The 27,516-nt window shown below is 37.6% G+C and overlaps 1 long non-coding RNA gene across 9 annotated transcripts in view; it reads left to right on the forward strand.

The window, feature by feature from the left end:
• Positions 1 to 27,516, forward strand: part of LOC127066279 (uncharacterized) — a 65,129-nt gene that overhangs the window by 11,119 nt on the left and 26,494 nt on the right. For 2 of the 9 annotated variants that reach the window (XR_007782342.1, XR_007782334.1), the window contains exon 3: positions 18,598 to 18,715. This is a non-coding gene — a long non-coding RNA (uncharacterized LOC127066279). Of the gene's footprint in view, positions 1 to 18,597; positions 18,837 to 22,003; positions 22,178 to 27,516 lie in introns of all 9 variants that reach the window. The other 7 variants (XR_007782338.1, XR_007782337.1, XR_007782341.1 and 4 more) reach the window with 5 other exon arrangements.

Here is a 27,516-nt window from a genome sequence, read left to right on the forward strand (position 1 = left end):
TCTATCCTTTTTTTTTCTCTTCTTCTTTTTTTCGAAGGGGTAGAAGATCAAGCTAAATGAGGCGCAACGAAGAGAATATCTTGGAAAGAAATAAAGAGAGAGAAAGAAAGAGATAAAGAATCCGTTAAATATTCACACGCTTGAAATCATGTTCTTTCTCAATTCCATCATACACTCGTCATCCCTCTTTATACGATTATTTCTTGTCAAACGAAAATGACTACAGCTTGAGGTTAAATCACCCGTAAAATTGAAGTCTCCAACAAGAAAGTGAATAGAGATAGTTTCGAGCGAGTTTAGCTTTTCTCGTCGATGCATATACGAGTGAATATTCTTACTATCTCTCTCTCTCTCTCTCTTTTTCTTTCTCTCTATCTTTTTCTCGATCTTTTTTCTCTTACCGTTATTATTCATTGCCCTGGATAATTACAACGGAGTGGTTCCAAAGCGATTATTATGAAAACGGTGTAGCCGTTCGTAGAGCTTCGAAGTTCTCCTTTAGCTTCCGAGTTTCGTGTTGAGTAATAATAATCAGGATAGTTTCTTGGAAGATTTTGCCTTGTGGCCAGGGCGTGCCGTGCAGTCTTAGGACTCGTTTTATTCCTTTTCTTTTCATTCTTTTTATTTTTATTCTTAGTCGTCGTCGTCGTCGTCGTCATCATCATCATCATTATCATCATCGTCGTCGTCGTCGTCGTCGTCGTCTTCGTCGTTTGTTATTTCTATCTTTTTCTTCCTTATGTATCGTCCATTAACCACGAAGCAAGTTAGAAGAGAAAGAGAGAAAAGAGGTAGGCTCGTGCCTAACAAACCGCACCAGGAAATCAGGACGAGTTATCATTATCATCTAGAGATATTACCTTTGAAGAGTGCGTATACCTTCATTGTGTTAATAAGAGCACTATAAAAGGGGTTGTGCCGTTCGTTATTGATAGTGGGGAGAATCCTAGCGGGCAGAGAAACGTTAGAAAATCTAAGGGACCGCAAAAACCACAACGTTACGGCGTATTCTAAGTTCAAGTAGCAAGTTCAGTGGCCTTGTGTGATAGCTCTAGAGAAACATCGTATGCCCGTACACACGCGTTGCTGTTGCTGTTGCTATTGCTGTTGCTGTTGCTGTTGCTGTTGCTGTTGCTGTTGCTGTTGCTGTTGCTGTTGCCTCTCTAGATGTGTTCAACCGTATAAATGACGCGGGTACCTGTATTTTCTTTTTCTTTCTTTCTTTCTTTCTTTCTTTATGGTTAAGAGGCAGCAACGAAGCTTTCTTTTTAGATTTCGTCGTTTGAAAGGCATTCTTGTTTTGACGTATATGTCACATGGCTCTCTTTAAAGTGGATCTACCATAGCGACTAGCATTCACCGGTTGAATTTTTTTTTTTTTAATTTTCTTTTCTCTCTCTCTCTCTCTCTTTTTTATTTTCTCTTCCTCTTTCCTCTATTTTTTACTCTGCCTCGTATCATTTATTTCATATATTGCAATATCCGGTATTTACCGAAGGATCATCGATATTTTAAGATCGATTGGATTTTCCATAGATTTAGTCATTATCGGAGAAGTAATTGTAACGTGGTGTGACGTTTAACGGTGTTATTTTTTATCAAAGAAGTTTTATTTAATTATTCATTCATTTCTTTTTCTTTTTTCTTTTTTATACATGTGCATGTTAAAAGAATAATCGTTTACCACTAATAGTACGTTTGCTATATTAGAAATTTAGTTATTAGAAGCTTTTTATAAAACAAATTCATAAAAAAAGAAAAAGAGAGAAAGAGAGAGAGAGAGAGAGAGAGAAAGAGAGAGAAAGAAAGACGATCTGATGACCATGGTATCTTTAAATATACATAAACATAACACACACATATATACAGACGATGTATCTACATACATAAACGTTCGAAGGTCGATACCCTGTCTTGAACGCAGGTGCACTCGTATTCTCCGCTAGTTAGGGAAATGGAAAGTATAATATGCGTGAAACGCTAAACGATAATATTGATAGCCGGCAGCGTGATAGAGTTTTTCCTAGAGAAAAACTATATAGGTAGCTAATAGTGAGTTCTTTCTTGGTCGATAGGATCGCGAACGTGGAGATCGATCGATTCGAGTCGAGATTGCGCGCGCCACGGTTGCGCACGAGTGACGCTGATTGCGTTTTAAAACGTATATACGGCGCGAGAAAAAGATACTCTTTGCTTTCGCAGTCTCTCTCTCTCTCTCTCTCTTTCTCTCTCTAGCTTTTTTTTTTCTTTTTTTCTCTCCCTCTCTATCTCTATCTCTATCTCTATCTCTATCTCTATTTCTCTATTTCTCTCGAACACTATGATTGCCCTCTCTTCTAACGGAGAACGCCCCCCGCGGGCTATAGGTCGGCCATTTACGATTTATTGCGCCGTGTCCGCGAATTTCCGCCCTTACCTACTTCCATCGTGTTCTTCTAGTCTCTCTCTCTCTCTCTCTCTCTCTCTCTCTCTCTCTCTCTCTGTCTCTTTTTTTCTCTCTCTTTCTCTCTCTCTCTTTCTCTCTCTCTCTTTCTCTCTCTCTTTTTTACATTCTCGCTTGCGAGATCTCGCGGCGTTAAAATTGCCTCCGACGATAAAATCATGTAATGGACTTACACACCTGCATCCATATTTTTCTTTTTCTTTTTCTTTTTCTTTTTTTTTTCTTCTCTATCTTTTCTTTCTTCCCTCCCCGCCGATAAAACGTAATTTCACATAGACTTATAGTACATACCTACAGACCGATCCAACGCAGATTTTTTTCATCTCGATCGATCAAACTCTCACGATAATCATATTTACGATTACGAGAACGTAGGTGTATGACCAAACGAAATATATTTTATAAGTCGCGCTTTCGAGATTATCCCACAAAGGAAATATCGTTTGATCTGTAAAATATCATACGGTAAATACGCTCGCCTTTTTCGCGGGCCCTTTATTACGTCGCCCCTCGCCCAAAATGTATTTTACTAATAGATCCTAATCGGAATTGGTGGGATTAGAAAAGCCGTAGGTAGGTAGGGTATCGTGATACGATAGTAAGCCTATTCGATTTGTATATCGAACTAGCATGTATTCGGTGAACCGAGGAATCGTAAGCTTATTCCGCTCGACGAGGCAATCTCTCTTTCTCTCTCCCTCCCTCTCTTCCTCCCCCCCTCTCTCTATCTCTCTCCTATAGCACATTGGCACGGACCATTGTCTTCACGTAACGCAATTAGGGCGCGCAACGCACGTTTGAATCCGTACACGAAGCAGAATTCAGGTACGATCGGATATCCAGACGCGTCTAGTACACGTTAACGGGCATCAGGTGCGTCAGGATGAACCATCAAGCGGCGGTGGACGCACGCGTACAACTGCACGCGTGCATATTCGGCTTGCATCGACCGCAGCAGCAACAACGGCAACAGTAGTAGTAGTAGTAATAGTAGTAGTAGTAGTAGTAGTAGTAGTAGTAGTAGTAGTAGTAGTATAGTAGTAGTAGTAACAGCAGCAGCATATCGTATGTTATGCGACTCGGTATATCGCTGTTACTACACTACGGGAGGGCTTCCCTCCCCCTCCCACTATCACCACCTCTACCACCTCCACCTCCTCCACCATCATCACCACCACTAGCACCACCCACTCGTTGAGAGTTCCTGGTCACGAGAGTTCGCCTGTGAATTAGGGTTTGGCTTGCTTTGGGTTATTACGTCATAACAGTACGACCACCTGGAGGCAATAGCTTGGACCGAAGCGATGAAACCTGTCGTCCTATTTATTGGCCGTCTGCGAGCGAACAATCTCCTGAGCAGACGAGATTAATCCGAAATTCCATTCCGATTCGGTGATTGCTATCGCCTAAAGTTCCTCCTAATCTTGCTGGACTATCACAACGGTCGGAACAACCGAACGATCTTACTCCTTGTAAATTTATTTGGTTATGACCTTTGTGTTTTTAACTTGTAAGTTTTGTATTCAAGTAAGTAAAGAAGTAAGTAAGTATTAGAGTAAATTGGATACATATGCGTTTAAATCTATATATCGCCTATAGCATGCTTATTTGATTCGTGTTTAATGTTATTATTATTTTTGTTTGTTCTCTATTATTACCTTTATTCTCTCTCTGTGATCTCATGTAAGTGTATCGTTGGAATCAATTGTTAGATCATATCATGGAAGGTTCTTAATTTTTGTATATATGTAAGTATTAATTATGCTCAGTGGATATAGTATAGTTAGATTGTAAGTATATAAGTTGTAGAATAAGTGTCACGTTGCATAAGATCTTTTTCTTTTCTTTTCTTTTTTTTTTTTTTAATAAAAGAACGCAATTACGAGTTACATCTCTTACGTTGTTCGTTCTTAGAAAGGGCTTAATTCATTTTTAGAATTATTAGAATTAGATTGGAAATATATATATATATATAAAACAAGAAATCGACTAATTTGTTTATTATTTAAGAGATGATTTTTCCAACGAAATTTTTCAGAGTATGTTTTCGAATGAAGTTACTTCTCTTTCTTTACTTTTTCGCAACAATATCTTACGTCATTCGTTTTACGATGCCAACATTTTTGCTAGAAACTACGACGGTGAATTCTCTGTATCTCTATCTTTCTCTCTCTCTCTCTCTCTCTCTCTCTCTCTCTCTCTCTCTCTCTCTTTCTTATTCGTTCGAGTTAAATCCCGAAGGAACGAAGACGACGGCGTACCGGCGATCGTCTCGAAAGTTGTACGCGAAATGTTCGTCGATTTACGTTTTACTCGGTCCACTCAAACTTCACGCCCGTAAAAACAACAAAGTAGTTATCTCACGTTCAAGTACATCGACCCCTTTCCATCCTTGCAGAATGGAGAAGATGCGTTTCACGACGACCTCTTTTCGTCTTACCGAGCTGATTCATTCTCTGTCCCTTTTTCGAAGAAACATGTTACTATCTCTATCTCTTTCTCTCTCTTTCTCTCTCTGTCCAATTCTTTCTCATTTCAGAATTAATGCAAGAATACAAGGTGCAGTCCGATATATAAAAGGGACTCTAAAGAAGAGTCTCTTCTCTTTTCTCAGAAAGGAATCGTAAAATATGAAATGTATTAGATTGATAAGGAAGAAGTTTCTTCGCTCTTGAAAATGAGAGAAGTGTATGTATGTATCTATCTATGTGTATATATCTCTCTGTGCGTATGAGAAAAAGATAAAGAGAGAAAGAGAGAGAGAGAGAGCAAATGGTGTACCTCGAATTCGTTAAAGAATCAAGGTTTCATGGAGTGGTGGGAGGGTTGGATAAAACTTATTTACTTTGGTGCACGGTATAATAATATTGCGAGCTTTTATAAGCAATAAAAGTTAACTGTGCCGACATTTCTCTTCTTTTTGCGGCTCTCTTTCACGATACCGGACTGAATGCGTCGACACGTTCGTCTCTTTCGTCGGTATATTACATAAATACATGCACGGAACTTATATACTACGTAATTACGTAGGTACGCGTTAGTTTGACGAAGTTCTACAGAAGGAGACAAAAAATGCTGACGATTTATGAACGACACAATGAAAGACACGACGGTAACGAGCCTAACCGCGCGACCATGATCGAAACAATCGTATGCATTGTCTGTAACTCGATATATCTCTCTTTGTAAATACTTTCGATATTTTTTTCTCCTCTCTGTCTCTCTCTCTCTCTCTCTCTCTCTCTCTCTCTCTCTCTCTCTCTGTCTCTCGTTCTTTCTTTTATGTTTTTTATTTTTATTTTTATTTTTTTATTTTTTTTATTCTTTTAACCGATCGTTCGATGAGACTGACTATACTCTGCCACATTTCTCTTTCAAAGGCTTCTCTTCTTTTAATTTAATTAAGTACCATACACTCGAAGCACGTGCGACGAGCATGCTCGCATCGCTTATCGCCGATCTAAGAATAAACGTTCGAACATATTTTAACGCTTTTCGAGACTTGGTCTACTCGCTTAGAGCGTAGGTGTGACGGTGGGAGATCGTTTAGTTTCTGTATTTACGAAATACCATGGGTGATTATCGCGATTACTCTTTGTGCCGTTTAAAGTTACGAGTTAAACTTAAACAGTTTTGGTATATCTATTTATTTTAGAAATTAATATATAGATAATAAATATCTATGAGCGCGTATCGATATTTTTCTTCTTTTCTTTTCTTTTTTTTTTAAAGTTTTAAAATAAGTATTAAAGCGATGAGAATAATTGTCTTTTTTTCTTTTCTTTTTCATAATATACGTAAAACACAAGCACTATTTATATATATATATATATATATTTATTTTACAAATTAATATATCTATGGTAAGAAGTGTATTACGATACTTTCTTTTTTCTTTTTGCTTATTATTTATTTTATTTGTACAAATAAAAACGTCTAAATGAGTCATTTCTAATGCAGTAATAACATATCGCAATAATTTTCCATTACTCGTTGACCGATATTCAATGGATAACATTTTTCTTACCAAGCAAAAAAGAAAAGAAAAGGAAAAAAATCGTATCAATTGCTATGACGATTTGATTACCATGAAATTACGTAAAGATTTCCGAATGATTAATAAAACTCACTTAATTAATTGCACTTGCCGTTTAAGAACGGTAACGTTAATAAAACGCTAAGTAACTCGCATAAATGAATAAAAGTTTATGTCGAGACAATAAGGGAAAGTAGTAGCAAGTTGATAAGGGGATGGGGTTAACGACGAGACACGTAACTATATCCGACGTGATTAATAACGGGGAATAACAGTATACTTACCATTTACCGAACGTTGTTCGTAAAAGAAAAAAAAAAAAAATAGAAGAAGAAGAAGAAGGAGATGCACACGGATCGATATTACTTACAAGAGAGAAAGAGAGAGAGAGAGAGAGAGAGAGAGAAAGACGTTCTATGGTACGATAGGAAGCCACGAAATCCATCTTACGATCTGTACCGTCTTCCGCCATTGGTGCTGGAACTCTAAATATCAGGATAATAAAGATTTTATGAAACTAACTCCTCGTCCGTACGAGATACTGCCAAAGCAATTAGAAATATTTGCTCCGGGGAGGTTTAATATCTTCATCGAGTCTTACGTGTCTGAGTATATCTCGTGTAAGTGAGGTAGGAGGAGGAGGAGGAGGAGGAGGGTGCTGGGGAGGAGATGGGTGAGGAGAGGAGGGAGAAAAAGAGAAGAAAGATAGAAAGAAAAAAAAATTTTTATTGCGACTGAGCGGAAAGGAAGACTCGGGAGGAAAGGAGGAGGAGGAGGAGGAGGGAGGGAGGAAGGGTTGGATGTATTAGAGAAGAAAAAGAAGAAGGAAAAGGCGTAACGATGAGAACGACGATCGAATAGAGAAAACTCAAGGAAAGAAACATAAAGGAAAGAGAGATAGAGATAGAAGTAGAGATAGATAGATAGATAGATAGATAGATAGATAGATAGATAGATAGATAGATAGATAGAGTTAAGTCGCTATCGGAATGCGAGTCTTGCTACACCGTTAAAATTACGACTTTATCCTTGGCTTCTGGCACCATGGTAAGGAAGGGTAAAGCAAGTCCCATGAATTTTTTTTTTTTTTTTTTTTTGAACGTAGCCACGTTCAGACTGAAAAACGTTGCTTCTTCCGTAAGATCGTTGAAATTGCATCGTTTGAATCTCTTGTTTTTTTTTTCCTCTCTCTTTCTTTGTCTGTGTCTCTCTTCCCCTCTCTTTTTTATGGTAGTTTTATTGTACGGAATTAATCAAATGGAATAAAGTAACGAGAACGACGAGAACGTAACGCTCAACGTAGAAGGATTTATCGTCGCGTAAAGTACCCTCTGTTTACAATTACACGAGCCGAAGGTTTATCGTTAATGTCCCTACTCCCGTATGCGAAATCGTGATCCAATGAAATAGCGCGTTTCGATTGGTCCGTAGGTGCCTCGTTTTCTCGCTTGACACGCGTCGTTTTCGCTCTTTTACTGTTAGGCGACGTAATAATAATTCAGGTAATAAAACTTGTAGGAGATCCAGAGAGAAAGACAGAAAGATAAAGGCAGATAAATAGAGAGAAAGAAAGAAACAAAGAGAGAGAGAGAGAGATACGATTTGACGGATAAATATTAACACAACGATTCGGAAGTATTTAAAGTTGCAACGAGTTGGTTATATGAAGTAAAAGGTTCCTAGCTTCAGGATCGTTAGTGAGTTTTATGAAGATGATATTCTCTGTCCCGTTAGCGTTCTAGTGAATTTTAAACGATCGTTTTTCCTACATTGCCGGTTGCGTTAATTAGAATATACGACGACGATATTATACGGTGTATGTATATATATATATATATACACACATACACACACGATGGTGTTTGAATTAGAAATTATGACAATTTTTCTTTGCGTTTCTTTTTCTGTTTTCTTTCGTTTTATTTTTTCCAACGTTTATTCATTCCGGACGTTAGTAGGTGCTTCTGGCCTCTCTTTCTATCTCTATCTCTATCTCTACGATATATTTCATCCAAACGTTGAGAAACGAGAAGCTGTTCCTACGGTTACTCGACGTTTTTCAATGACACGGTTCTAATGTCCCTACCGTGATAAAAAACTTGAACGGGTTGGATTCGTTTTGTACGGTCTATTTCATTTTCTGGACTGCACTGCGTAATAATATTCGTTCCTTCTCCATTTGACTTCTTTCTGGCCTAACGGCCTAACATTCGAGTCTAATAGTAGATCCAATAAACTCTCTTGGATTGAGAATGTCGTGCATCGTCGTGTACAAGTGCGAACGCTGTCTTTCTCTTTCTTTTTCTCTTTCTCTTTCTCTATCTCTCTCCCTCCGTATTTTCCTGAAAGTAATTAAACCGTGAAACAACCTTGACGCGAAAGCTACGAAGGTAACGATAGGAGGAAGCTCCTGGTCTAAGGGTCGATAAAAGCAGAGTTGTCTGGTTAACGGGATATGCTTTATACATATATACATACATACATACGTATATATATATATATATATCCCTGGAGAATATCCAAAGAAGATAGTACTTGATATACGATCGTAGAACGGTATAAATTAACTCTCGGTGACATTTAGATTAATTGTTCGCGAGTCGACAAGTGTTGTACGAGGCATCGTTTTTAGGGTAAGGAGAATCGTAATCATTATCGCAGCTGCTCCTACGCGAATTTCTGTTCGATGTCTCTGTCTCCGTCTCTGTTTCTATCTATCTCTATCTCTATCCATTCCTCTTTCTCTTTCTCTTTTCTCTCGTTTACATTGGACCTCGTATAAATTCTAATGGTAATGAATCTAAAATATCTCGCTAAAGAGAGAAGAAAGATAAATAAAGGGATAGATGAAAGAGAGAAAGAGTTGAAATACTTCAATCGAATTGATATATAATCAAGCTTCGAGCGAAGAATTACGAATTTTATCGAATCAACGAAAAGTATAAAATATATTTCAGATACAACGGCGCGAATAATAATTTCTTTTATCAGCTAAATCGTCACTTGATTCGCGAGAATTAAATGACACCGGATATATGGGCTTGTTATTTTTCGTGACGAGCAAACGATCTTTGCCGATATTTCTTTCTTTTTTCTTCTCTTTCCTTTTTCCACAAGCGGGACTCTCGATTTGATTTAACGCACGATATTGTGAACGAAGCCCCGCGGCTACTTCTCCTGCGAGAAAGAAAAAAGAAAAAAATAGCGAGATAAAGAGAAAGAAAGAGAAGGAGAGAGAAAAGAGATAAAGAAAGAGAGTTCGACCATCATTAGGACAAAACGTTCCCTTTGATCCTGTCACGAGCGTTGGGTTCCCGTAGGATCACTTTCCAAACGATGTGCCTTCGAATTTTAGTGGACGTGTACGTTTTATCCTTCGAACGATGAGATTCTTTTCTTCCTTTCGCTTACGTTTCTCTTTTCTCTTTCTTTCTCTTTCTCTCTCTTTCTCTTTTATTCTCTATCTGTCTATCGTTATTGATATTCGACGGTCTTAGGCACGAATGGGACTGCGGTAAGGCGCCCGCATTGTGTCAACAACCCTCGAGAGAAAAGCAGAAGCTGCGAATTATGATAGGGGCCGAAGCACCCCGGTGTTGTCATTAGTGGTGGCTGAAAGAGTAGGGGGATGGAATTGGGAGAACGAAGAGGAAGAGGGGTGTGTGTGGAGGGGCGGGTTAGGATAGAGGGGTAAGAGACGAGCGTAGGGAAACGGCACGAAGCCTAACCGAGCACGTTTTCAAACTTGTGGCACGATTCGGTCAATAGTTTTCGTTCTATGTGGGGTGTTTCGAGTTAAAATTATTGTATACTTCTCTTTCTCTCTCTATCTCTCTTTTTCTCTTTCTAATGTGTTATCTCGAATATACCTTGATTGATAACGATCAGATCATTAGGATAGTAAATAATAATGACGGTACTTCGTTTCAGTAAAAATGTTCGATACGATATATTGACTTTTTCGTTTAATAAATTATTGAAAATTCATTGATAAGTCATTGATAAAACGTATTTGAAATTTTTTTTTTGATAGCGTTTCTATTAATGGCGTCACGAAATGATCCGTGTTATGAAGTATGGTTCGTATCGTTTACTCATGCTTCATTTTTTACTTTTCTTTCATTTTGTTATTTTTTTATTTCCTTTAATTCACGTCAGAAGCTAAAAAAAAAAGAAACAGAGAGATAGAGAGAGAAAGCGAAGTAGTAACAGTAGCAGTAGCAAACCAATGGCGAAGAACGGCAATTTCCTCGGGTATATCCGGATTTACGGTACTCCTCGAAGATATCGAACAAATTTAGCGCGAAACACGTAACGAACGAGCTTTGCACTGCCGACAGTGCCGAAAATGGCGATATAGGAGAGTGAGTGAGAAAGGAAGGAAGAAGAGAGAGGAATAGGAGGAGGAGAGGGAGGGTATATAGGGTGCTTGGCAGTTGAAAACTTTAACTACCTCACAGCTCATAACTCCGTTATGACCTCCGTACTCCGATATCTGTAGCTACCTATATATATTTATATATATATATATATACACACACATACACACACGTGTATATAGAATATATATAAGCACACATCCCTCTTTCGTCGCTTATTATTTTCTTACCCGGGTCAAGACAAATATTGTCTAGACATTAGTGCTCTCGAAGCTCTAGAAGAGGAAGGACTTTCTCTCTTTCTTTCTCTCTCTTTTTCTCTCCTTCAATCTCTTACTCTTTTCCTCTCGACATTGCCCTCTCGATGTTATTTCAAGCGATCTACTTTCCCAATCCGGACGCTCTCGATCAGCCATAAGGCACGAACATAAATGGAGAGAAGTAAGCCGAAACGGAAGAGGAGGATAATTTTTGGTTGGTGGTATATCGTTTATCAATAGACACGCGATGGTCAATTTTGTGTCGATTTCATTTTCCGTTGGATATGGTGTCGTCGTAAACACGAGACACAGGCACAGGCACAGGCACAGGAACAGGCACAGGTATAGGTATAGGTATAGGTATAGGTATAGGTATAAGCACAGTTACAGACATAGGCGGCAAGGATCGCCTCCGATCCTTCTTTGGTAAAGCTTCAAAGGGAGAGATTGCTCGATCCCTCCCTCCTCCCTCGTCCTCTCGTTCGTTCCCTGTACTGCTGCTTGTTATGTCAGCGCAGGAGGGTGGCTTCGCCTTTTTTTCTCCTCTTTTTTTCTTTTTTTTTTTCATCCCTACGGCCTTCTTCAATGGACTTTTTTTCTGATCTTTCTCTCCTTCCCTCTCTCCCTTCCTGTTCCTCTCTTTATCCCTCTCTTTCTCTCTTTCTCACTCTGCTTGGTCCAACCGATGGTTTCTTTTGGTATGAGTGTGAAAATAACAAGCTCCTGTAGAAGCCAGGAATATCTTCCACAAATTTATTTATGATCTATGGCGGACATTGAACGACTGCGACGACAACAACGACGACAACAACGATTGCTATGGTGTGTGCATTGTGTCTACCAAAAGGACCACCATCGGGAATTCATAGGACGTTTATAGGTTACTTCCTTATGCATATATATATATATATATATATATATATATATACACACTTGTGTGTGTGTGTATCTGTGTATATACGTACGTACGTATGCATTTATTTGTGTGTAAGAGTCTCTACCGTCGAACAGGCGAGCTATTCACGAGAGGATTTAGGGTCGCCGGATTGTTTGCTCGTGAACACTTGTACTTAATCTAACGTATTATTTGATGCTCCCTAGGAGACGTTCGAAAAGAAGACGGCTAAGTTCTCTCCGTTTAAGATCAGGCCGATCAACGGCTCGTCTAACGATCAACGATTTCATCGATTTTCTTATTTCATCATTTTACGTTGTTACGTATCACCAATTATACGTTTTATATCGACGAATACGAGAAAGGGTACTACAATATTAATTTAGTAAAAGCTGATTCTGGATTCGATCTTGAACTCCTCGCGCGTTCATTCTGTCATATGTCCGTTCATTCATTCGTGCGGAACGAAATGTTTTAAACGATGATTCAGCTTGAGAATCTGAAAGAGATAGAAAGAGAAACAAAGACAGAGAGAGAGAGAGAGAGAGAGAGAGAGAGAGAGAGAGAGAGAGAAAGAAAGAAAGATAGATAGAAGAACAACGACCCTTTCCGTCAGTCAAGGAAGCGTCAAAAGCTAGCGCTACCAACCCCTTGACAGCCACTTTAAAATTACACCGATAATGAAATCGAGTACCGACCCCTAATTCCTAAGCTAAACCCTGCGGATGAGAAAGACCGGAGGAACAGATGCGAGGACAATGGCGAGTCGATCGTCGGTGCGAAATGAATTTAAAGTTGGGATTTAAAGGCTATGCGAACACAAAACATTTCACCCCTTTTCCTCCCTCTATCTATTTATCTACCTACCTATACCTACCTACCTACCTATCTTCCTTCCTACACAGATTTTCTCTCTATCTCTTTCTTTTTTTTATTTTTATTTTTTTCTCATTTTTTTTTCTTCTTAGTACAAGATAATCCGACAAAATGGCGGTAGTTATTAAAAGCCGATCGTCCGTAAGAGATGTTAGTCTTTCGTAAAAAAAGGTAAGAGAGGGTTCGATTTACTCTTTCTCTTTCTCTTTCTCTTTCTCTCTTCCTCTCTCTTACTCTCTTTTGTAAAACAAGTAGTTAGACAAGAAGGTAAGAGAGAGAGGGATTCTCGAAATAATCGATTACATTAGCTTCGTACCTTTTCGATATTCATAGCTATCGTATATCGTTATTACCTTTGCTTTTCTTTCTTTTTTTAACGAATACGTTGTCGGTAGTGATCTCACAAGAACAACGTTCACGCGTATACACAGACAAACGTATATTCGCACACGCACATGTAGCAATTTTGTGAGGTGAACTATAGAGTGACGTATTCTCACGAGATTATAGGTTAACGCGTCTAGAGGCTATTTTCCCATCGCCATGAAATGTATATCTACTGAGGGAAAAGATGGTGCATTGGTAGAGTTATAGTCTTTCTAGATAAACGATACGTTTCTGCTCGTTTTTTTTTTTTTATTCTTTCTCCTTTTTTTTTTTAAATTTCTTTTTACTTTTTCTCGTCCTAGAAGTAGCACGCATAAAGCTTTCTAGCTTTTCGAATAGGTATATACTTTATCTAGCGAATGGGCCAACGATTTAGCGTAAGTTTCTCTTGTCCCATTTAGTTTGGAAGATTTAATACCTTCGTCGTATGCTTTACGATATAGTTACACATACTTATATAGGTATATATATATATACACATGTATATATATATATATATACATATTACCTGCACTAGTTACGAGTGGGTGGAGTCTACGACTAGAGACGCTAAGAACAAGCATGAGAGAGTAGGATAGTGCTCCATGTACTTAAAGTAAATGAGAGAGACAGAGAGAAAGAGAGAGAGAGAGAGTGAGAGAGTGAGAGTGTGAGAGTGAGATGGATAGATAAAGAGAAGCGTTATGCATGGGGTGCCATTCCGGCGAGCTTTAACACCCGTATATAAGGGTGAAATTACACCTCCGGCCATTCCTGTATTTTCGGAACTTGATTAACGCGAGCGACCTAGAACGATTATGGCACTACGTGACGAGATTAGTTAGTCCAGTCATCTCAAAGTACTCCAGTCGTCTGATATCAAGCGTTATGGTCAAACTACGGTCATCACCGTCTGTCCTACTTTTCGGATGTATTTTCGAAGCTCGAGCCGCACGATTTTCATAATAATTCGTATGGATATAATTATCATAAAGATATATGATTATCTTATACGTTTTTATTTTTTTTTTCCATAAAATTATAAAACGTAAGTGTTGTATGTTAACTATGAAATTAATGATGTTATATATTCTTATATATCGTTAAATAAGATTAATCAATCTTAAATATTAATCTTAATAATTAATTAAATATTAACATCAAATAACGAAGTATTATGTGTTGAATATTTAGAAGTTTTAGAAAGATTTTCATAATAATTTATATAGATATTATTTTTGTAGAAGGATTATAATCATACGATATATTATTTTACATTTTTTCATACGAGATATTATCATAACGATATACGATTGCAATCATCGTTCCGATTTTTTTTTCTTTTTTATTTCATGAAATCATAAAACGTAGACGTTGTATGTTATCAAATATATGACGTTAGATATTCTTATATATTATTAAACAACGTTACAAGTTGAACATTTAGAAATACGAGTATCGATCGACCTTATACGACGAAACTACCGAATGTTAGCGGAACATAGAACGTGGAAAACACCATAACCATAGCCATAATATACCTATACTATATGCGAATTCTTAGATCTGGGACATAAAGCATGACTTATAGTACTTACTTACGATCGACAGTAGTAGCGTATCGACTTACGTTTTCGTTGTAAAGCTTTTTACCTTTTCGAGTAAACCTTCGAACAGTCCCTATCCTCTTCCTGTCCTACCCTATCCTACCCTATCCCATCCTTTTACACCCTTCCTTTTCCTCTCGAAGCTCGAATCTTTGGATTCGGATATAAAATCTTTCATTTCCATTTCGAAATTCGTTCGAGTCGTGTTCTCACGATTCTGTGCGTTGGTATTCTCGTATCTGTGTTGGAGAAAGATAGAAAGATAGAAAGATAGCGATAAAGAGAGAGAGAGAGAGAGAGAGAGAGAGAGAGGGAGGAGAAGGAAGTCAGGAAGAAGGGAGAGCGTGTGTTTTTAGTATCGCAGGGGGCGCGAGGCGATAAAACTCGCGAAACATTATACAGATTTGTCGGTCGGACTGCTTTTACGATTTTTCTTCTCGACGTCTCTGTCGATTTGAATCGAGTGTCTGGTCTTCTTATTATTTTTCTTTCTCTCTCTCTCTTTCTCTTTCTCTTTCTCTTTCTCTTTCTCTCTGTCTTCCTCATATCTATTTCCTTCCTTTCTTACTTGCTTACTCGTAGCTACCTCACCCTTGGCTCTCCTTCTTTCTCACTTTTTATTCCCATAATTTAATTATCTTGACTTTACGGCCGGGGACTAGCTCTAGTGGTTTAGATTCAACGACCATAACCGGCTCGCATAAATCCAAGCGAGAGATATCGCGTTTACTTGGAGTCTCTCTCTCTCTCTCTCTTTCTTTCTTTCTTTTTCTCTTTCTCTTTCTATCTATCTATCTATCTATCTCTTTCTATCTCTCTTTCTCCATGGATATTCTCCATCCATAAAAACAGCGTTACGAAGAATACCACGACTCTTCGATCCTTACCGAGACCAATTTGTCGAGGCGTATACCATCTTGGAGACCTCAGGCTATACTACCTGTTTTAGCTTATTAATTTATGGAGTTGGGATCGTCGGTAATCCGTGCTTTTATGCCAACGATAAATAATCAAAAGGAATTTTCAAAGAGAAGAAAAAAAAAAAATAAGGAAAGAAAGAGAAGGAAGAAAAAAGACAAAATTAAAATGCAACCGAAGGAGGAGTTAGTCGTAAGTCTTTCTTTTCTTTTCCTTCTTTTTTCTTTCTTTCTTTTTTTTTTTTTTTTTGATTTATAAAAAATCGTCTAGTTGATGGTGAAAAATATGAACGGGGATTGGTGAATGGATTTATAGGAAATTAAAAGCAATACAAAATGAATAACGAGAGAAAAAAGAGAGAGATAATTGATCTTCCTCCGAACTTGATCATGCTCATTTTACAATGTCGTCAGTAGCGATATGATTTGATTTAATGAAACTTAATTACACGGGTAGTATGATATTATACTTGTCTATAAAAAAAAACGTGTATATATAAACAAATATTTAAAAGAAAAGGGAAGAAAAACAAGAAGAAGAATGATTAAGGAGACGAAAGGGAAGCGGATAATTTTATAGATCATTCCCTTTCTTTTCTTTTCTTTCTTTCTCTTTTTTTTTTTTATATTTATTTTCTCTCTTTCAAGAGGGTGAAACGCGCAAAAGATAGAAAAATATGGCGAGGGTAAAAACTAAACGTAACGCAATCGTTCCTTCCTTGGTAATACTCATCACGGTTCGTCGAACGTCGTGGTGTGATACCAGGTGGTGGTGAGTTCACCACCGGAAGTGGAATTCCGATATCTCTAAACGCGGCTGAACACGTTTATGTATATATCGGAATAAAAAAAAAAAAAAAAAGAAAAAAGAAGAAAAATGAGCCAAAAAGACATGAGAAGAGATAATAGGGAATCACTATATATATAGAGGGATACGTAAGGGTGCGTTCGTATGCTCAATGAATGCATGAATGAAAAAGAGAGAGAGAGAGTGAATGCTAACAACATAACGCGATACAATGGCCGACGTCATGATTTCTTTTTCGTACGGTAGTTCGTGATCAGCGGGGTGGCTTTTCGCGACGACTCGTTCGAGGATAATTATAAAACGAGCCAACCAGGGCTCTTTTTGATCGTTTAGGGGAGAGAAGGGATGATATGTATTCTTTTGACCTTTTTCCCTCGGATTATCGAAGGGTATGCGGATGTATTGAACAAACTCGGCTAATATTTTTTTCTTTTCTTTCTCTTCCTCTTTTTTCTCTCTTTTTTTTTTTTTATCGAAAATGTACTTTCTCCTTTCTCTTCTTTTATTCGAAATCTATATAAGTGTATGTATGTATGTATGTATGTATGTATGTATGTATGTATGTATGTATGTATGTATGTATGTATGTATGTATGTATGTATGTATGTATGTATGTATGTATGTATGTATGTATGTATGTATGTATGTATGTATGTATGTATGTATGTATGTATGTATGTATGTATGTATGTATGTATGTATGTATGTATGTATGTATGTGTGAAAGAGAGAGAGAGAGAGGGAAAGAGAAAAAAGAATGAAAAAGAATTTGTGTTTTATTAATTAAATCCATTCGTTAATTCGTTCGTTCGTTCGTTTGAAGAGAGAGATAGATAGATAGATAGATAGACAGACAGATAGATAGATAGATAGATAGATAGATAGATAGATAGGTAGATAAATAGATAGATAGATAGAGAAAGAGAGAGAGATGGTCTTTATCAACTTGACATTTTTCCTGTCTGTTCGTATTCGACGGAAAACGTAATTTGTTAATTCGAGGGCCGCCGAGCGAACCGGCGATTCCCAATGGGGGAAAAGCGATGGTATTCGGGAACGAAATTGCGTATTTATGCCGCGCATAATCCAGCCATTTCGCGAATAGCGTTGAATCTATCAATGCCGTCGCATTACCGGTTTCATTTTCCTACGTCGATGGAGACACACAAAGCCTTAAAAAATAGATTTCCATCTCTCCTCCACCACCTCTTCTTCCTCCACTTTCTCCACCCTCTCCACCCTCTCGTCTACTTTCCTTTTCTACTGTTCCTTGGTCGAGTTAACGGGCACGCAGGATATCTGCTCGATTTTTTATCCCTACAAAATCGACGTCGTCGTCTTTTGCTCGTTGCCTGTTTGCTCTGGACCTAGCACGACGTTTAGTCACTTTTTTCTTTTTTCTTTTTTCTCTATTTCTCTATTTTTATCACTCTCACTCGCTCTCTCTCTCTCTCTCTCTCTCTCTCTCTCTCTTTCTCTCTCTCTCTCTCATTCTCTTCCTTCCGGTCCAATACGAATCGGTCGGTCGTATCTCGAATGAAATTCTAACGAACTCTGTGATAGATAGGCGACACGTAGTTTACCGGTGATCAATCAATCGTACGAAAAGGGACACTGTCCATATACGTAAGTAGAAACGACGGGAGAGAAAGACAGAGAGAGAGAGAGAGAATGTATTCTCGTTTATATTCTCTCGATCGATCTCTAACCCGACAAATTATTCGCGTTCGATATTACTCCGATACATTAATAAGAGATAAATATATAACAATAACGTGATATATCGATTCGATTCAAGAATCAAATCCTTCGAAGTTTTTTTTTCTCTTACTCCTTGTTTTTCTTTCTTTTTTTTTTTTTTACTATCACCCTTCCACCTCTCCACACTCCATCCGATCGTGGAAAAACACTTTGTCCGGACAATTACCCGATCTTTATTTCCTTTCGAATACTTTGAAGCAATAAGATTTTCTTTTTCTTCGATCACCAATCGAATCTTCCTTTTTCAGGCGAGGTTTACGTTGAAGCAATAAAGTCCTCTTCTCGTATCGCTTCGATCAGGAGACGGAAGAGATACGGAAGAGAAGGAAAGAGGAAGAAAGGAGGAAAGAAGGATGGAAGAGAAACGTGAGTCGCACAAGTAGGCCTACGAGACGAGGATGATTGCGAGGAATAAAAGTCGCAGGGTGTGACTGATCGTTTATTCCGTCGGGTTGGGATGAGACGCCGAAAAGAGGTTTCGTTTGCTGTGTGTATATAGATAGATAGATAGATAGATAGATAGATAAAGATAGAGATAGAGAGAGAGAGGGATGGATAGATAGAAATGAAATCGTTACGCGTCGAGGGATATTAGGGTGTTACCAGTAGCATTGGTACTAGTAGAGAGTAGCAAGAAACTGTGATAGTACCAACCCTAATATTTGCGAGACTACACATGGAAGAAAAGAAAAGAATTTGTACTGTTACGACAGACGTTTCGCGATAACATTCCCGTACTTTCATTTCGAAGTCTCCTGACTTCTAACGACTTCTTTCTTTTTCTTTCTTTCTTTCTTTCTTTCTTTCTTTCTTTCCTTCTTTGTTTTCATCTTTCTATCGATTTTGTCGAGAACTACCTCGAGAAAACGATACTACTAACTTATCGAGTGGAATTTAATCTCCGTTCGAACGTTTTTCTTACGTGAGAAAGAAAGAGAGAGAGAGAGAGAGAGAGAGAAGCTGTTGAGAAGGATAATTCGATCGTGAAGAATAATATTTAATCGTGTTATTTAATTAAATAATTATCGTCGCGACAATAAGTTTTTGTTTATCTGTCTTGCATTTTTTTTTACTTTTTCTTTCTCTCCTTTTTGTCACTTTTCTTTCCTTTTCTTTTTTTTTTTTCTTTTTGTTTAATTATCATAAAGACTCGCGACACTCGATCGATTCATTTATATCGTTGTCAACGTCGAGTAATGATCGCTTACTCGTAATTATCGACACGCTAGTATAAACGCGTTTTGAAATCTTTATGTTGTTAAAAGATGAAAGGAGAGAAATAAGAGTTAGAAGAAGAAAAAGAAGAAGAATAAAGCGACAGAAATAGGAACTTTGCCCGTGCTGTGTAATTACCTAATGAGCTAATTTGATTAGCATTTGCAGTTGTCACGGGTTTCCCACAGTGCGAACGTAACAGACCTCTCTCTCTCTCTCTCTCTCTCTCTCTCTCTTTTTCTTTCTCTTTCTTTCTCTCTCTTTTTCCTAAGCGTCGACGGTGTTCTCTTCGTTCTTATCGGATCGAGTCGTGTGCCACGCGTAATTGCACCATCGCGTCGAGATAATATGCAAACGAGCTTGAGGCGCGCTTTTAATGATATGTGTGAATCCTACTGCAAACGAGTTCTCGTCGACGCGTGACAAATGGACAGGTAGAAGAGACCGTAGCCTTAGGCCGATCGATTACTATACCCCTACTTCGGGAACATCCTCGATCTGAATTCGATAAGATCACGAAACGTTTGAAACGAAAACGAGTAAAATGAAAGTCGAAGAAAAGAAAAAACGAACGGGAGATTCAAAGAAAAATAAATAAATGAACGAATGAATGATCGAAAAAAGAAGTTTACGTATTACGTCGCGCGTTTAGTTTTATTTAAAGTTCGAAAAAATTAATTCAGAAAAAAGAAATCACTCTGTCAGTAGTTGGTTTCTTTGATCCCTCGTTTACGAACAAAGGAAAAAAGAAGAAAAGAAAAGAAAAGAAAAAAGAAAAAGTTGCTTTTCACGACAAGAACAAAAGGAAACAATTTTTCCGAGATGAAAATAATATAAAATGTGTTTCTACCGGAGTGTTTGAACGGATAAGCTTGCCGATAAAAGCGTCTTCGTGATAATTAGCTTCACCCTGGTAATAATAGTGAATTCGAGAGAGAAACAAAGAGAAAAGAAAGAGAGAAAGATCGGCCGTGTCCCCTTTTTTTAATTGTTATCGTTAAAAAGAGAACTAAGTGGTTGGAGAAGAAGGGGTGAGTAGTAGGTATTAAGGGGGTGGTAGGACGAAGGGATAGGTGAGCGAGGGTAATACACAAGGTAGTCGAAGAAAAAAATGCGAACGGGGCTCGAAATAATAGCAAGAGATAATAGGGATAGAGGGAGGGCTCGGACCTCTCTTCTTCTTCTTCTTCTTCTTCTTCCCTTATTTAAGGGAACGTTCGTTTATGATTGAAACTGTTTCCCTGCTTTTAGTGGCTATTTAAAAACTCTGCTTTATTACGTCCCGACGTAACGCACAAAGATTCTTATATAAAGTCATTATAATCTTTTGGCTCATGTGATCACGGAGGAGTAATAGAAGCTTTTTTTTCTGTTTTTTTTTTTTCTTTCTGTTTTTTTTTATTTTCCCTCGAACGAACGAACTCGTGGCTTTTTTTCCTCTCTATTATTATCTATCATAATCTGTCATCATCATTTTTTTTTTTTTGCTTTTCTTTTTATACGGGAAGATAGGAAAAAATCAATACGAAATAAATAGAAAAAAAATTTCATTCGTTCGAAGCAATTTTGATGATCGATTGGATCTCTATCGTTATATCGATTTATCGGTCTTTACGTTCGTTTCTTTCGTGTTCGTAGAATAAATAAGGAAATGGATTTGAAGATGGCAGACGTTGCTCTTTTAACCGTGACCTCTCTTCTCTATACGATCCTTAAGGCCGCCTCGTGGTTGGTTGGTTGGTTGGTTGGTTGGTTACCTTACCTTACCGTTGAAAAGTATTCGCGAACGAACGAACAAGCGTTAGGTACTCTCGCTTCGTCAACGATCGTCACGCCAGCTTTACATACGCTTGAACTCGACAACGCTTGGGTTAAACGATATTACGTACGCATTCAACGAGGCCGAGTTATGCGAACCCGTCGGCGGGTTAAAGCGAAGATAAATCAGTGTAACATTATTACGTCTCATAGAAATCGTCGTGTACCCACTTCTGAATCCATTAAGGGCGCCACGATATGCGTTCGACGAGAACGATTTTATTTTTCTACTTGGTGAAATATTCTGCGTGAGATAATACGCGTTAAAGAATATTTTCTATCCCTTTCTGTCTTTGTTAGACAATAGCAAAGAATATAAGAAAAAGAGATATGAAAAATTTCTTAAGTTAGGTCGAGACGAAGTAGAAGAAAAAGAAGAAGAAAAAGAAAAAGAAAAAGAAAGGTTGACTAATAGTATACGATTCGTCAAAAGATTATCGTATGTATGTGTATGTATTCTCTTTCTCTCTCGGTCTCGTTTAAATGTTTCATAAATTTTCATACGTACTCTCTCTCTCTCTTTCTCTCTTATACCTGACGAGATGTATATATATATATATATATATATATATAAGATGTATGTACGTAAGTACTTACTAACATGTACACACGTTATACAAGCGTACTTAAATACTTCTTCGAGGTCTTTGTTGCGACACCGAGATGAATCAACCTGCATGGATTCGGGTCGTCCCTGACAATGGATTGATTTAGTGCACTTATGTTTGAGACGATCTCTGACTGCCTTGGACAGCTCCTTAGATGCTTCTCGTGTAAGGAGATAGAACCTTCGAGGTGAATACACGTGTATAGTGTGTAAGAGAGAGAGAGAGAAACAGAGAGAGAGATGAAAAGACATTTAGGTCTCTCTCTTTCTCTCTCTTTCTCTCTCTCTCTCTCTCTCTTGTACGTGGGTCATAAGTGCACCTTAGCAAACGGGAACACCTACCTATAATTATTATTATTATTATTATTTATTTATTTATTTATTTTTTATAATATGCATCCATAAGCTTTTAGAAGAATGTACTATGATCATAGTGTTTCGTTTTGAATCATGCTTCGTCTTCCACCTATGTATTATTTTTTCTTCTTTTTTTCTTCCTTTCTTTCTCTCTTCTTTTTTTTTTGTAGAGTCTCGCTTTAAAGATCAGAGGATTATCGCACGATTCGATGCTCGGTCACGCACGCGCGTGTGCGACATGCCTGTCGCATGACTCCACCTGCAAATCCGCATCCCCCAACTCTGATTTAAAACGCGACCGTTCGTATATCTCGCGGCTGAACAGCGTCGATAGTGTAGACTCTCTCGCTCTATTTATCTATCTATGTATCTAGATATCTATCCATCTATCTATCTATTCAAACCATTCATTCATCTTTGTCTCTCACAATTACTTTTTCGATAGAATCGTCGTACTCTCGTTGTTACATTTTTGGATTATGGTCGTTCGATGTTTCATAAAACAGCCTATTGAAATCTGGTGTATTACGTTTTTTTTTCTTCTCTCTCTCTTTTTATCGCATCTAAAATTGTTCATTTATCGTCCTAGCTTTCGATTCCTCTCCGTCAATGTTATCTCAACGTTCGACAATTTTTCAAAACTGGCATTTTTCGAATCGAATACGCGAGAGAATTTCCGGCGACGGGGGCTCGCGTCCAACGTTGGAATTATTAATTACCGAGTTCGCGCTTTTTCACCTGCCAACCCTTGCCAGCCTTGTTTTTCTTTTTTTTTCTTTCTTTTTATTTCTCTCTCTCTCTCTTTTCTCTCATTTTTTCTCCCTCTTTCTCTTTTTTTCGTCACTCCCACCCCCTGTTTTTTAGCGGCACGAATTTTCGGCCTCGACGTGTAATCGTTCGCATTCCGTACGCTCGATTGACCGGCACGAACTAAAACGTGCGATCGTTTCCGAGCACGCTCGTATGTACGAGCTGGACGAGTTACAGAATTACAGCGGCTTTTTTCTTTTTTCTTTTTCTTTTTTTTTTATTTTGTCCCTCTCGTAAAAACTCGACCTCCGACGAATGACCATACACGTACGTATTACGTATATATGTATATACGCCGTGTGTTGTGTATGCATTTACGTTTCTACCTTCCGACGAATTAGATTCTCGTGGTTTTCTCGATAAGGATCGATAAATCGATTAGAGTTATAAACTTATTATTGTTACTGATTGATTGATTGATTTATTTACATAGACCGATTTAAATTGAAATCCGTCTATACTTTTCTTTTCTCCTTTCTCTTTTCTTCTTTCGGATTTAAGAAGCTTTAATACGTAGGTATATTCGTTCGTAACGTGAAACACGAAATGGGGGTGGGATGATGAGATAGAAGGGAAGGGAAAGGGATGATAGGTCTCGTACGATTCTCTGATTTTTTAATCCACCCAAGAGAAAGCTGATGCTACTGCTACTACTGCTACGAGGTTGCTTAAGCAAGCCTGCATTTAAAGGGGTGGTCGAAACGGATTAAGGGGCTCGCTCAAGTGGTGCAACCTACAATCAGATTTTACGAACGAATGCACTGGATAGATTCGACTGGATGCCAGCTGGCGAAAAGTCTGTGCACTTTGAAAAAAGAAAGAAAAGAAAGAAAGAGAGAAAGTAGAAAAGAGACAGAGAAGATACAGAGGGAGAGTTTCGATGTAATAAATTCTTGAGCCGATTTGAACAATAAGCAAGTATAGTCATTCTTCATTCTCTTCTCCTTTTTTTTTTCCTCTATTTCTTTTTCTTTCGTCTTCTTCTTCTTCTTACCTTCCTTTTGCTCTTTCTATCGACTCGATGATATTATACAGCTCGGTTTTATTTCAGGGCACGGTCGCGATTAAAATTCACGTTACAAAGCGTCCTTGACTTTTAACGAAGCACTTCGTACCTCCTCTCATTGAAGAACCGGACCTCGTCGAATCGAATTTTCTTCGAGGAGGACAACGACATATTTTTTACTTTATTTTCTTTCTTTCATTTTTTTTTCTTTTTTTTTTCCTTTTCATTTTTCTTTTTTCTCTCTTCCTCCTTCTCTTCGTCCAGACCTAATACGATTTAGAAGTAACTTAATTATGATTATTAAAACCGTAATAAATAATCGTAACGTGGAACTTTACAATCGCAAGCTCGGATAATTCTCTACTTACGAAATTTGCTTTTATACTGTCGAAGCGAACTAATTTGTTATTTGGTATCTCAAGAATTTTATTTCTTGTTATAATATGATTGTATTGGTATAAATAATATCGTCGGTTTTTAAACGAAATGATTTCTTTTCTCTTTTTTATTTTTGTAATTTTTTTGATTTATATATGCACGATAAATAATTGATTTATAGACGTTTAACACTTGCTTTTCTTATTTATCTATCAATCAATCTATCTATCTATCTATCTATCTCTCTCTCTCTCTCTCTATATATATATATATATATATATATATATATATATATATATATCTGTAATATAACACGGTAAGATTCTTCCTACATCCTTCGATCTTAACTTTTTTTTTCTTCTCCTCCGCAAGAAAATTCGATTATATGATAGAAGGAGGAAGTCGAGGTAACTGAGGCGTTAAGCCGACGTACGCAAGCTAGATTGTTTTCGATCTCGATGTGCGGTCAAGGATACCAACGAATAGGAGGAGGGTTTGGTCGACGTTATGTTTCGAGATCGTACATCACTTAGTGACAAAAGTCCTGCGTTTTTTTCTATTTTTTTTTGCGTCTGAGATAGTCGAAGTAAACGCGTGAGAGATGATCCCGATGATGTGGTCAGAGAAGGATAGAAAGAGTAGGAGAAGAAGAAGAAGAAGAAGAAGTGAAAGAAGAAGTTGAAAAATGAATCGTGTTCGATCGAATGAAAAATATAAAACGCAGTCGGTTCGATCGTTATGTCAAACGACGAAAATGACCAGTGATAGAAGAACGTTATAGAAATCTCCGGCTCGATTATTTAGAAAGATAGAGAGAAAGAGAAAGAAAATAAAATGAAAAAGATAAAATAATCTTGATGCTCATGAGGAAACATGACTTCTAACGATTGGATCGAAAATGGTTTTTGTAGAATTACTCGGAAAGATAAAAATCTTTCCTTTTTTCACTTTATTTCATTTCGTTTCATTTCACTTTTTTTTCCTTTTCGTTCTTCTCTCTCTCTCTCTCTCTCTCTCTCTCTGTCTTTTTTTTTTTCATTTTTTCAGGAAGGAAAAAGAGTCATTTGGGAAAATCGTGGCACAAAGTGTCGACTATAGGGAAGGACGCGAATGTGTGATTAGCGAGAGAAAAATTGTACTCTCTCGAGTCGTATTATACGTTGCCGGGCCGTTCGGCGCACGTATGCGCTCATATCGTGTACCGTCGTCGGCGTACACGCTCGGTGTGAAGCATAAACCGAAGCATAAACCGAGCAAGCGAGCGTAAAGCATAAAACGCGAAATGCAACGCAATGCTCGGTGACAGATGCCGTTTATTAACACCCATGCATCGTCCCTAGGAAAATCTATGTATACGTACTTACATTGTATTTTATATATATACACACACACACACACACACATGAATACTTGTGAGTACTTGCATTACGTATCGTCATATATATAGTATACGTAATACATAGTAGGTACATATATATATATATATATTTCTCTCATATACACGTGCTGTCAAAGGTGGTCGTAGTATTTCGTTCATCGTGACAGTCTTGCGAACCTTGGCTTTTATAGCGAAGAATCTTCTTTTTTTTTTCTTTCTTTCTCTTTTTCTTTTTTTTTTTTCATTCTTTCCCAACGACACTCGCCATGTTTTATTATTCATCCCAGTATGTGCGCGTTACGAGGAGTTATAAGATGAGAGGAAAGAGTTAGTGTTGGCTGGGATGAGAGTAGGGGTAGGATACTTTAAAAATCAGGCGGAATCACTCGAAATTATTTTTCTTTATCGCGACGATCGTACCCTGCTTATATTCTCAACCCTTCGTATTTCTCTCTCTCTCTCTCTCTCTCTCTCTCTCTCTGTTTTATATCTTCTTTTCTCTCTTCGTATTCTCCGTATTCGATCCATCGCGGTTTACTTTTTCATCCTTACGAGTTTTATCTGTCTCGCGTGCGACTTTATACTTTTATTCAATCCTTACGACCAAAGATTTCAAGTAGTTGAAATTGAGATAAATCGGGATCCATTTGACCGGTAGTAGTCGTATTACCAATCACGATCCCGTTCGAATTTATGAGCTTTTTACCGAGAAACTACTTCGCTCTTTCTATCTCTAATTTTATCTGTCTATCTATCTATCTATCTATCTCTTTCTCTCTCTTTCTCTTTCGCTCTCTGTCTCTTTCTATCTTTTTCTATCACTCCTTTCCTCTAAAGTTTCTTCTTCTTCTTCTTCTTCTTTTTCTTCCTTTTCTTTTTCTTTTTTGATTAAACTTACCGAGGCAATAGAAACAAATTACCTTTCGAAGGAGAAACTATTTTCGATATCTTTTTGCGCGAGCTTTTAACGACACTCGCACACATAATCGTTCTTTTTCCAATCGTTATCATGAAAACTATTACGTTGTCAAACGTTTAATTTTTTAAAACTTCTTTCTTCGAGATTTTAAGGATTTTTTTTTCTTTTCTTTTTTTTTTCCTTTATTTTTTTAGCATGCCAACAATTAAATTCGCCCGTGTTTTAAATACCTGTACCTTTCCATTCTCGTTAAATTTTGTTACCGATAATACTATCGATCGATTCGTTTGATTATTGATTAATTTTCCTTTTTCTTTCGTTTTTGTTCCTCCTTTTCTTTCTTTTCTCCCTCCCCATCGTGATCGTTCGAAAAAAGAAAACTCGTACTATTCTTCGATCACATTTTCTCGTTTTCTTTTCGTCGACGTTGATTACTAGACAGTAATAAGATCGTCCAATCTACTTGATCTATAAAATATTCAAGAGATCCTGATAAAAAATCGATCGTAGTCTTCTTCCTTCCTTTCTTCCTCTTTAAATATAAAAGCATATATTATCATTTATACGAGTATTCGTCGTTAGTCCTGACGTCTCTTTCTTCTTTTCGAAACTTATAGGAAATTTATAAAAGGGACTTTTACTATCGAACTTTCGAATCACTCGAACTCTCTTGACAGCC

Source organism: Vespula vulgaris, chromosome 9 (genome assembly GCF_905475345.1).
Source record: "Vespula vulgaris chromosome 9, iyVesVulg1.1, whole genome shotgun sequence".
Lineage (NCBI taxonomy): Eukaryota > Metazoa > Arthropoda > Insecta > Hymenoptera > Vespidae > Vespula > Vespula vulgaris.